The following is a 9848-nucleotide window of genomic DNA, read 5'->3' on the forward strand; positions in this document are numbered from 1 at the left end:
TGCTTGAGGCAGAGAGACCGTCCGCACGAGGCTGAGCTAGTTTCCAGGTGCTACCTTATCTAACTCACCTCATTAACTAGCTACCCCACTACATTGTGTCCCTCTCATTCAATGCCAGTCCGATTCTCCCACCCATCGTGATAGAGTTACTCACCATCGCCCGAATGCCCCTGGATATTCTGTGATCCCTGGCACTGGTGCCATCCTTAAAACTTCAATGGGCACACGGTTCAGCTTTCTCAGTTTGGATCTGCCTTGCACAGTTTCCCCCGACCATGGCAGATAAGGGGCAATTACACCACGGTTTGAAGACAGGAGAATGGAGGTCCAGGTGCCAGGGCCACTACAGAGGGGGACCATTCTTTTCCCAGAGGGGGCCACACTACCAGACCTAGTGAGGATGGTCTTAGCTCTCCAGCCAGCTTTTGTGTAGTTTTTGTGGTCTGAAGAAATATCCAGTAATACAGGACAAGCATTAATAACTTTCACCGCTCTGCCAGAATAAGGGTCGCCGTATTCTTTCTGCTCCCTCACCCTCACTGTATATCCGTTATAGCACCTACCTCGGAACAAGGCTCATGCTCTACCACACTCACTACTGCATGCAGCACCTTTCTCTCTCTCTGTCTGTCTGTCCGTCTCTCTCTGTCCACTGCACCCCACACATTAATAATACTGCATGGATACAACACTGAGGACTGACTAGCTCCGGATACCTCACCACTTCCCCCCTACCACCTACACCCAGCACAATGAGCTGGGCAACCCCCTCCCACCCTCACTCACTCACTCCCTTTCTCCCATTCCAGTGGAAACAGCCTGGAATAGGATAGAAAGGGCCAAGCCGGGTGTTGGAGTGCCCTACATCTGTTCCCTCATCCCCCTCTCCCCGCTATGTGGGGAGGACCGAGCTTGAGGGGACCGGGATGACTCTGTGGAGATTCTGAAATATCCACGACCGACCGAACGAGTAAGGAGTAAATTTCAGTGAAGGACAATTCTTACTTTATCAATTTCGATACCCTCCCACTCCCCCACCTCACACAACATAGAAGCGGAGGCCCTGATGCCATCTCACTTCTATTTTATGCTAGTACAAATGGAATCCCCACGGACTCGGTGGGCAGGAGGGTGGGCTCACAGCACATCGTCTCCACCACCTCGCTGGAAGGGAGCATGAAGGGTCCCTCCTACACCTCCTCCTATAAACAGCTCAGAAACTGAAGCAAATCTGTGATCTTTTTTGCTCTCCCCAATTGTCTTGGCATCTTCAATAATCTGTGCTCATATATTCCTAGGGCCCTCTGCGCCTGCATCTCCTTTATAACCGTACAGTCTGTTTTATATTGTCTTTCAACGTCCTTCCTACCAATTTCCATCACCTCACTTGAGCTGCATTGATCCTCATCTGCCATAAACCTGAATACTGTACCAACGTCTCACTGTCCTGTTGGAGTTCCACATTCTCCTCCACACATTTTATAATTCTTCCAAATTTAGTATCTGCACACGTTAACATTGTCCTACAGTCACAATCCACACTGAAATACTGACTCACTCACTGATGAGAGCAAGTGCAGTACTAATACAATCCCTGAAGACATACTGAAATACTGACACACACCAGACAGAATAATTGAAATATTGGCAAAGTTACCATGGAGCAAGAGAAATACTGACAGACATTCCATGACTGTATTAGTGTCAGTGTGTTAATGAGTGTCTCTATGTCTCTATATTAGTGCGTCTATATGCGGGTATCAGCGTGGGGTGAGTCTGGCAATCTCCATGGCGCTTTAAATGATGTAATATGCCCCTGACATGACTTCTGTGAAAGGGTTACATGACCCGAGACGTTAACTTGCATTACTGTCCGCAGATGCTGACAGACTGACTCAGCGTTCTGGTGGTATCTCCCCATACAACGGTACAGGTGGGAATGGAGGTGAAAATCATCAGGGATTCTGTTTGGGAGCGACAGAGGGAAGGTATCAGCTCACAGTCAATCCAAACTGAGAGCACTATCAACATAAATGCATGCACACACACACACACACACAGACATACACTCACAGAAACAGACACACAGACGCAGACACACACACACATATACACATACACAATCCGATACAGATACATACACAGACACACACGTTATCGCACCCACGGACATAATCACAGAAACAGACACAAAAGCAGACAAACTTACAGCTGCACACAGACACACACACACACACACAGATGCAGAAAGATACACAGATGCACAAACAGACACACAGAGACATATACACGCCCACTGACACAAACGCACATGCACACACAAAACACAGACAGCCACAGATTTCACCGGATTCCTGATTTGCCCTCACACCCCACCTTATTCCAGATCCAACCTTCCAACTCGGCAGCTCCTTCTTGAAATGTACAACCAATCCATCTTCCTTCCCACCTATTCACTGCACCCTCCGCTCCGAACTTTCACCTTAACCCCATCTTTATTGGAAAATCACCTTCCCGGCTACCTGCTGCTCGACAACACCCCCTACCATTTACCCTCAGCCCCCTTGGTCCACAAGCCTCATTCCTAATGAAGGGATTATGTTCGACATTTCGATTCGCTTGCTCCTGGGAAGCTGTGCTTTTTTTCAGCACTACACTTTTGACACAGATTCACACACGCACGCACACAGACACAGAAACACACACAGACACAGACACAGACACAAACAGAGATATAGACAAAGACACACATAAATATACAGGCACACACATACCGACACATATGCACAAACACACAGACAGCCATACTTCCCACAGACGAAGACATCCACAGACCCCGCACACACATACACCCACACTCCTTACACATGCACGCATACGCTCACACACAGGCGCACACAGACAGACATGCACACTCAAACATATACACACACGAGCACACACGGAGACACTTGCAAAAACACACGTACACATATACAGACATACAGACACACACACACAGCCAAATGAAGGCACAGACAGATAGACAGACACACACACATACATAAATACAGGCACACAGACAGAGGGACACACGCATTGACATACACCACACAGAAAACACACACATACAAACTGATACACAAGCACACAAACGCACGCACGCACATAAGCACACACAGACAGACTCTCTCACGCAAACAACACGCAGATACCCACAGACAGACACCCATATTCCCCCACGCACACCCATGCACACACATAGATTCACACATACACAAAGGCTCGCACACACACAAAGGAACACAGTAACACACACAGACACAGAGAGACAAAGACATGTACACACACAGACGCACATACATACGCACGGCTGCACACACACAGACACATAGACAAGCAAACACATAGACACACACACATTGACACACAAACACACACACACACACACACATCCTGTAAAATGCAATTTTTAGTGACTTACTCTTTCAAATAATCTATTGTGTGAGAAAGGTCTGAAAAATCCTAAAACACACCAGCGGAGTGTGACATTGTATCACTTTCAGCAAAAGAGGGAGCGAAAGAGGGAGAGGGAAAGGGAGGAAGGTAGGCTTTGATCCCCATTTCAATGATTTACTCCAAAACAAAAGAGTTCCAATTGCACAGAGATGCAGAGACAGAGATACAAACATACGTACACACACTAATGCAGTCACACACATAACATGCACAGAGAGTTAGATACACACAGAGACACATCCAAATAGACAAGCGCGGACAGAATTATGCAGTTATAAACTTGGACATACAAACACACATGGAGTGATAGAGTTATACAAGGGGTTTAGAAACAAACCTATCAGCCCATATACTCAATGCTAAACATAATCTCAAACTAAACGAGTCCTATGTTCCTGTACTTGGACCTCTTTTTCCAAATCTTTTCTCATTCTTGTACTTAAGAAAATGTCTTTTAAATGTTGTAACTTTACCACATCCATCACTTCTGAGGATTTTCATTCCGTACACGAACCAAATGATGTGTAATAAAAATGCAGTTCATGGGTTCTGATCAGGTATACATGAGAACTCAGTGGGAAGCTCGTGAAGTGACAGCTGGAAATCTTGATGAGATGTTTTTATCATTAAGTTGAGGTGCTGGAAGACATGAGGCTGACTAAAGTGGTGCCATTATTAAACAAATTGGGAAGGATAAGCAAGGAAACAATAGGCCAGTGGGCTTAACATCAGTGGTGAGCAAGTTATTGGAGAGAATCCTGACGGATGTGACTTAAACGTATTTGGAAATTCAAGGGAAGGGGACGTCAACATGGCTTTGTGCATATGCGATGATGTTTCATGAACTTGATTATTTGTTTCTTGAAGAAATAACAAAAAGGATTGATGAGGGCAGAGCAGTGGACGTGATCAATATGGAGTTCAGTAAGGCATTCGACAAGATTTTCCACGAGAGACGCAAGGTTAGATCTCATGGAATACACCAATGACTAGACATTTGGATACAGAACTGGCTCACAGGTAGAAGACTTTTGGTGGTTGTGGTGGAGGTTGGTTTTCATACAGGAGGCCTGTGACCAGTGGAGTGCCAAAATGATTGGTGCTGGGTGCTGTGTTGTTTGTAACTTATCTAAATGATTTGCATGAGAACATAGGAGGTATGGTTAGCACGTTCATAATTGACACCAAAATTGGATGTTCAGTGGACAGAGAAAATGGTTCCCTCAGAGTATAACGGAATCTTGATCAGATTGACCGAGGGTCTGAGGAGTAGCAGATGGAGCTGTGAGGTGCTGCATTTTGGAAAGGAAAATCAAGGCTTGGCTTATAACTTTAATGTTGTTTCCCTGGGGAGTGTTGCTAAACAAAGCGATCTTGGAGTGCAGGTTCGTAGTACTTTGAAATTGGAGTCACAGGTATATAGGATAATGAAGACGGTTTTTGATATGCTTATCGTTGTTGGACAGTAACTTGAATATGGGGATTATTGTGGCTGTACTGGACTTTGGTTAGGCCACTATGTATACTTCGTGCAATTTCGGACTATACCATATAGGAAAGATGTATGAAACCTAAAAGGATTCAGAAAATATTTACAAAGACAATGCCAGCGTTCGAGGTTTTTAAGATTCATGGATCGGTCAAATAGGCCAGGGATACTTTCCCTGGAGCATCAGAGGTTGAGAGGTGATCTTAGAGGTTTATAAAGTCATACGTAGAATGGTTAGTGTCAATAGCCAACGTCTTTTCGCTTGGGTAGCCCATTGTAAAGGTTAAAGGTGAGAGGGGCAAGAATTAAAATGGATCTAAGCGGCAACGTTTTCAAATAGAGAGTGTTGTGTATGAAACTAGCTGCCAGAGGAAGTTGTCGATGCTGGGAAAATTACAAAATTTAAAAGGCAACTGCAAGGTTAAAGGAATAGAAAGTGTTTAGGGGATAAGATGCAAATGCTGGCAAATGGAACTACATTAATGTAGAACAACTGGTCAGTAGGGACGAGTCGGATAGAATACTCTGTTTCCATGCTGGACAGCTCTATGACACTATGTCTTCTGTAAAACTTCCTCATGTCATCTTAAAATTGCCTGTAGTCTTGAAATTCGCCACCCATTGGAAAGGAGAGCTCCATTCAACATTATCTATACCTCTTATTGCTTATAAACCTTTATAATTTTTAAAAGGTCTCAAACCCCTGCGCTGCAGTGAAGATGTCCCAGTCCATCGAGCCTTCCCTTATAACTTTAACACTGCATACTCAGCAACATCCTGGTAAATCGTTTCTAACCCTCTTCAACTTAATAATATCCTCAATGTGACTGGGTGACCAGAACTGCACACAATAATCCAGGAGAGACCTCATGAATGTCCTGCATAACCTGAAGATAATGCCCCACCTCTTTGTGCTCGAAGTTCTGAGCAATGAAGGCCAGGAAGGCAAACATCTTCATCACCACCCTGCCTACACATGATGAAAATTTCAAAGAAATATACTAGAACCAGTAGATCCCTCTCGTCTACAACACTGCCAATGGCCCGAGATTTAATGTAGATGTCCTTTCCTTGTTTGTTTTACCAAATTGCGATACCTTTTATTTATCAAAATTGAACTTCATCTGTCACTCAGACCAGTGAGTGATAGTACTGGGGAAGAAAGGCTGGAAAATAATCAGCTGCTTTGGACAATTTCATGGTTTTAAGAAGAGGGCAGTCACACGTTAGAGGCGGGAAATAATGATTTGTGTTTTGGACCCAGAAAGTATGTTCTTTCTTCTTCTCTGGTGTTCAGTAAAAAAACATCTGTTCGAGATAATTTGTAGTATAAACTGTGGCTGCAGGATGTCTTTCCCTCATATTGCAGACGACAGGCAATAACCACTTAAGGTGGAAACCATAGCTATAGAATTAAAGATCTTCATAGTTTATCTCGAAGGCAGAGCACATAAACTCAACATCCTATAATTGAGGTGAGTAACTTTCACCTGTTTAACAATGCATTTCTTTTAACTGTGTAATTCAGCAAAAATGAGCCAAATTTTACTGAATCCACACAGATCTGAAAGCTGTCATTTAAAATGTGACCCAAACTCTGGTCATGGTTTAAGTCTTGTGCAATGCATAACGCCCATGCCTCTGACCCAGAGGTCTAGGTTAGAAGTCAATAGCTGAACCTGTGTGTTGTGTCTCTCACTCTGGACCAGAAGGTCTGAATTCAAGTCTAGCCTGTAACTGAAGTATGTCACAGTATTTCAAAACAGACTGATGAACAAATACACAGGAGAATAATGTTGCAGCTTTAAGGACTATTGCCAAGTGGTGGTAGTGTCCCTACCTCAGAGCCTAAAATTTCGATTCAAATCCACAGAAGTGTTTCATAATGTGTCTGAACACGTGGATTAAAATGATTTTAGAATTGTGATGTGATGGAGAAGGAAGAGGTGTCAGTATTGAATTTCAGAACTTAGATCTGAGATTACTTAAAACACAGCCATTTGTGTTGATTGGAGTCACATTTGCACATTCTAGAGGTTTATAAGATTATAAAGACCATGGATATGGGTGAATAGTCAAGGTCTTTATCCCAGGATACAGACGTCCAAAACTGGAGGAAATAGAATTATCATGAGAAGGACAAGATTTAAAAGGGACCTCAGGGGACCATTTTCACACAGATGGTGGTGTGTGTATGCAATAAGCTACCAGAAGAAGAGGTAGAGGCTGGTTCAATTACAACATTTAAAAGGCATCTGGATGGGAACATGAATTGGAAGGGGTTAGAAGGATATGGAACGAATGCTGGAAAATGAAGCTAATTTGCTTTACAACATCTGGTTGGCACGAATGTGTTGGATCAAAGCGCCTGTTTTTGTGCTATATAACTTTATGATTCATTGATCCAATTAATCATGGTCTCTTTGCAATCTTATGTAACCTTCTTCACCTTCCACTATGCAACTATCCTTGGTGTCAGCCGTAAACTTGCTCACCATGTCTTCTATAATTCTCATCTAAGTCATTGATATAAATGACAACAAAAAGTGGCTCCAGTACCAATCCCTGTGGAAAGCCACTGTCACAGGCCTCCAAGCCAAAAGACAACACTCCTCCATCACCCTTTGTCTCCTGCGAATAACCCAATACACACACATACATACATACAGAGGCGCAGACAGAGTTCTGTTTTTCAGACAGAGGTACATGCATTTTGATTGATAAGAGAATCAAGGGTTACAAAGACAAGGCGGTTGAGAAACATGTCAGCCATGATTGAACAACAGATAAGACTCGATGGCCCAACAGTTTACTTCTGCACCAATTTCATACGCTCTATGGTTTACATTAACGGAAACGTGTACCCTAGAATGCAGTGGAGGCTGAGTTTGATAATTACTTTACTGAACAGAGTCAATGAGAACGTGGGATAGGGATGAGGTGTTCAAAGGTCTACGTCTTTCCAATTGGTTGTCCCCAAATTTATAAATAACATAGGTTTCCCCATTTAAGATTGAGATTAGGATATTCCTATCTCCTTAGGGTTGTGCTGCCTATGGTGTCCTCATCCCCAGGAAACAGTGAAGACTGGGTCATAGAAGATATTCAAGGCTGACCTTGACTGAGCTTTGTTGGACAGTGTTTATTGGGAATAGACAGGGAAGTGATTGTCAGCCGCAAACAGACCAGCCATGATCTTTATAAACTGAGCAGCCGGCTGGAGCTCCTATCTCATATGTTGTTCTTTCACTGCACCCTTTGAGGCTGTTACAGAGGGAGATGAAGGCCCCATTCAGCCAGTCAGTAACATAGCAGTGAAGAAAGGAGGAGCCAATTCTGCCCCTATAAGGAGATATGCAGGAACAGACTGAAGGTTTTGGTCATAGTGTAATAGAGATATACATCAGGGAAACAGATTCTTTGGTTCAACTGATCTGTGCCACCCAGATGTACTCATTTGCCAGCATTCCGTCCATATCCCTCTGAGTCATTACTTTCCCAATATCCATCTGAATAACTTTTAAATTTGTAATTACAGCAGCCTCCACCACTTCCTCTGGCAGGTCATTCCTTACACACACCATACTCTGTGTGAACAGATTACCCCTTACGTCCCTTTTATATTTTCCCCCTCTCACCTTAAACTTATGCTGTCTAGTTCTGGACTCCCTTACCCCCAGCAAAAATACTTTGCCTTTTTACCCTATCCATCTCTCTCGTGATTTTATAAACATCTATAAGGTCAACTTTCAAAGACAATATTTTATTTTAATGTTTAGTGACTGCGGCAATTTTTCTGCAGAGCACAAACAGCCAAAAATGAAATTAATGATAAAGGTCATTGGTTGTGTTGTTAAGGGGACGCATGTTAATCAGGCTAATCGGAAATCTCCCGTCCTCCTCAGTGTGTGTGTCTGGCGAAAATTGAGCACTTGACTGATATTGCAGAATGGTTCTCTTGCTGCATCTGAAAGATGGCATTTTAACCGGGTAGCAATCACCCCCAAATGTTAGTCTATATTCTGTGTTCATCTTTGAAACTCTCAGATATCAGGATCATTGACAGTACAAACCCCACCTGACCATCTGAAAACAAATGGCCAGAAAAAGGATCACTGTGATCAGAAAAAAATTGACAACCAGCTACACAGCATAGCAGGAGGCCATGCAATCTTTCTAGGCTTCTACACAGGAAAAGTGAAGTGAGTTACAGAGTAGAGATAATTACTTATTTTCAGTCTCGAAATCTGTAAGTAGTGGTATCCCTCAGGAATCAGTGTGAAGTCATCAAAAGTTTACAGTCAAGGATAATGATTTGGAAGAAGGGGCTAAATGGATTGGAGCTCAGTTTGCTCTTACACCAGGATAGTCATTTAATAAGATGTCAAGTGGAGACATGGTGTCTGCAATGAGAAACAGACAGGAGAGGGTTATGAACAAACCTTTGGCAAAAACAAAAATATGCACAACGTTGGTGATGGAAAGTTTGTGTTTTGGAGGAAGCATAAAACAACAGTAAATTTTATAACTGGAAGCAGAATGCAGAACTCGGTGGTACAAAAGGATTAGTGTATCCTGGTGCATGAATCACGTCAAGTTAGTCTGCAGATACAGCACGTGATTTGCAAAATAAATGGAATGATACCTTTTCTGGCAAAGAGTATTGGGTCTGACTTAAGCATGTTTTACTGCATCTGTGCAGGCCGTTGGTGAGACGACACCTAATGTCCTTTTTTGGTGTTTTGATTAGATTAGATTCCCTACAATGTGGAAGCAAGCCTTTTTGGCACAACCAATCCATACCGACCCTCCAAAGAATAACTTACCCAGACACATTCCCCCTAACTAATTCACCTAACTC

The sequence above is a fragment of the Chiloscyllium plagiosum genome, unplaced genomic scaffold (assembly GCF_037043375.1).
Source record: "Chiloscyllium plagiosum isolate Xiang-an unplaced genomic scaffold, Cpla_swu_hap1 HiC_scaffold_45, whole genome shotgun sequence".
NCBI lineage: Eukaryota > Metazoa > Chordata > Chondrichthyes > Orectolobiformes > Hemiscylliidae > Chiloscyllium > Chiloscyllium plagiosum.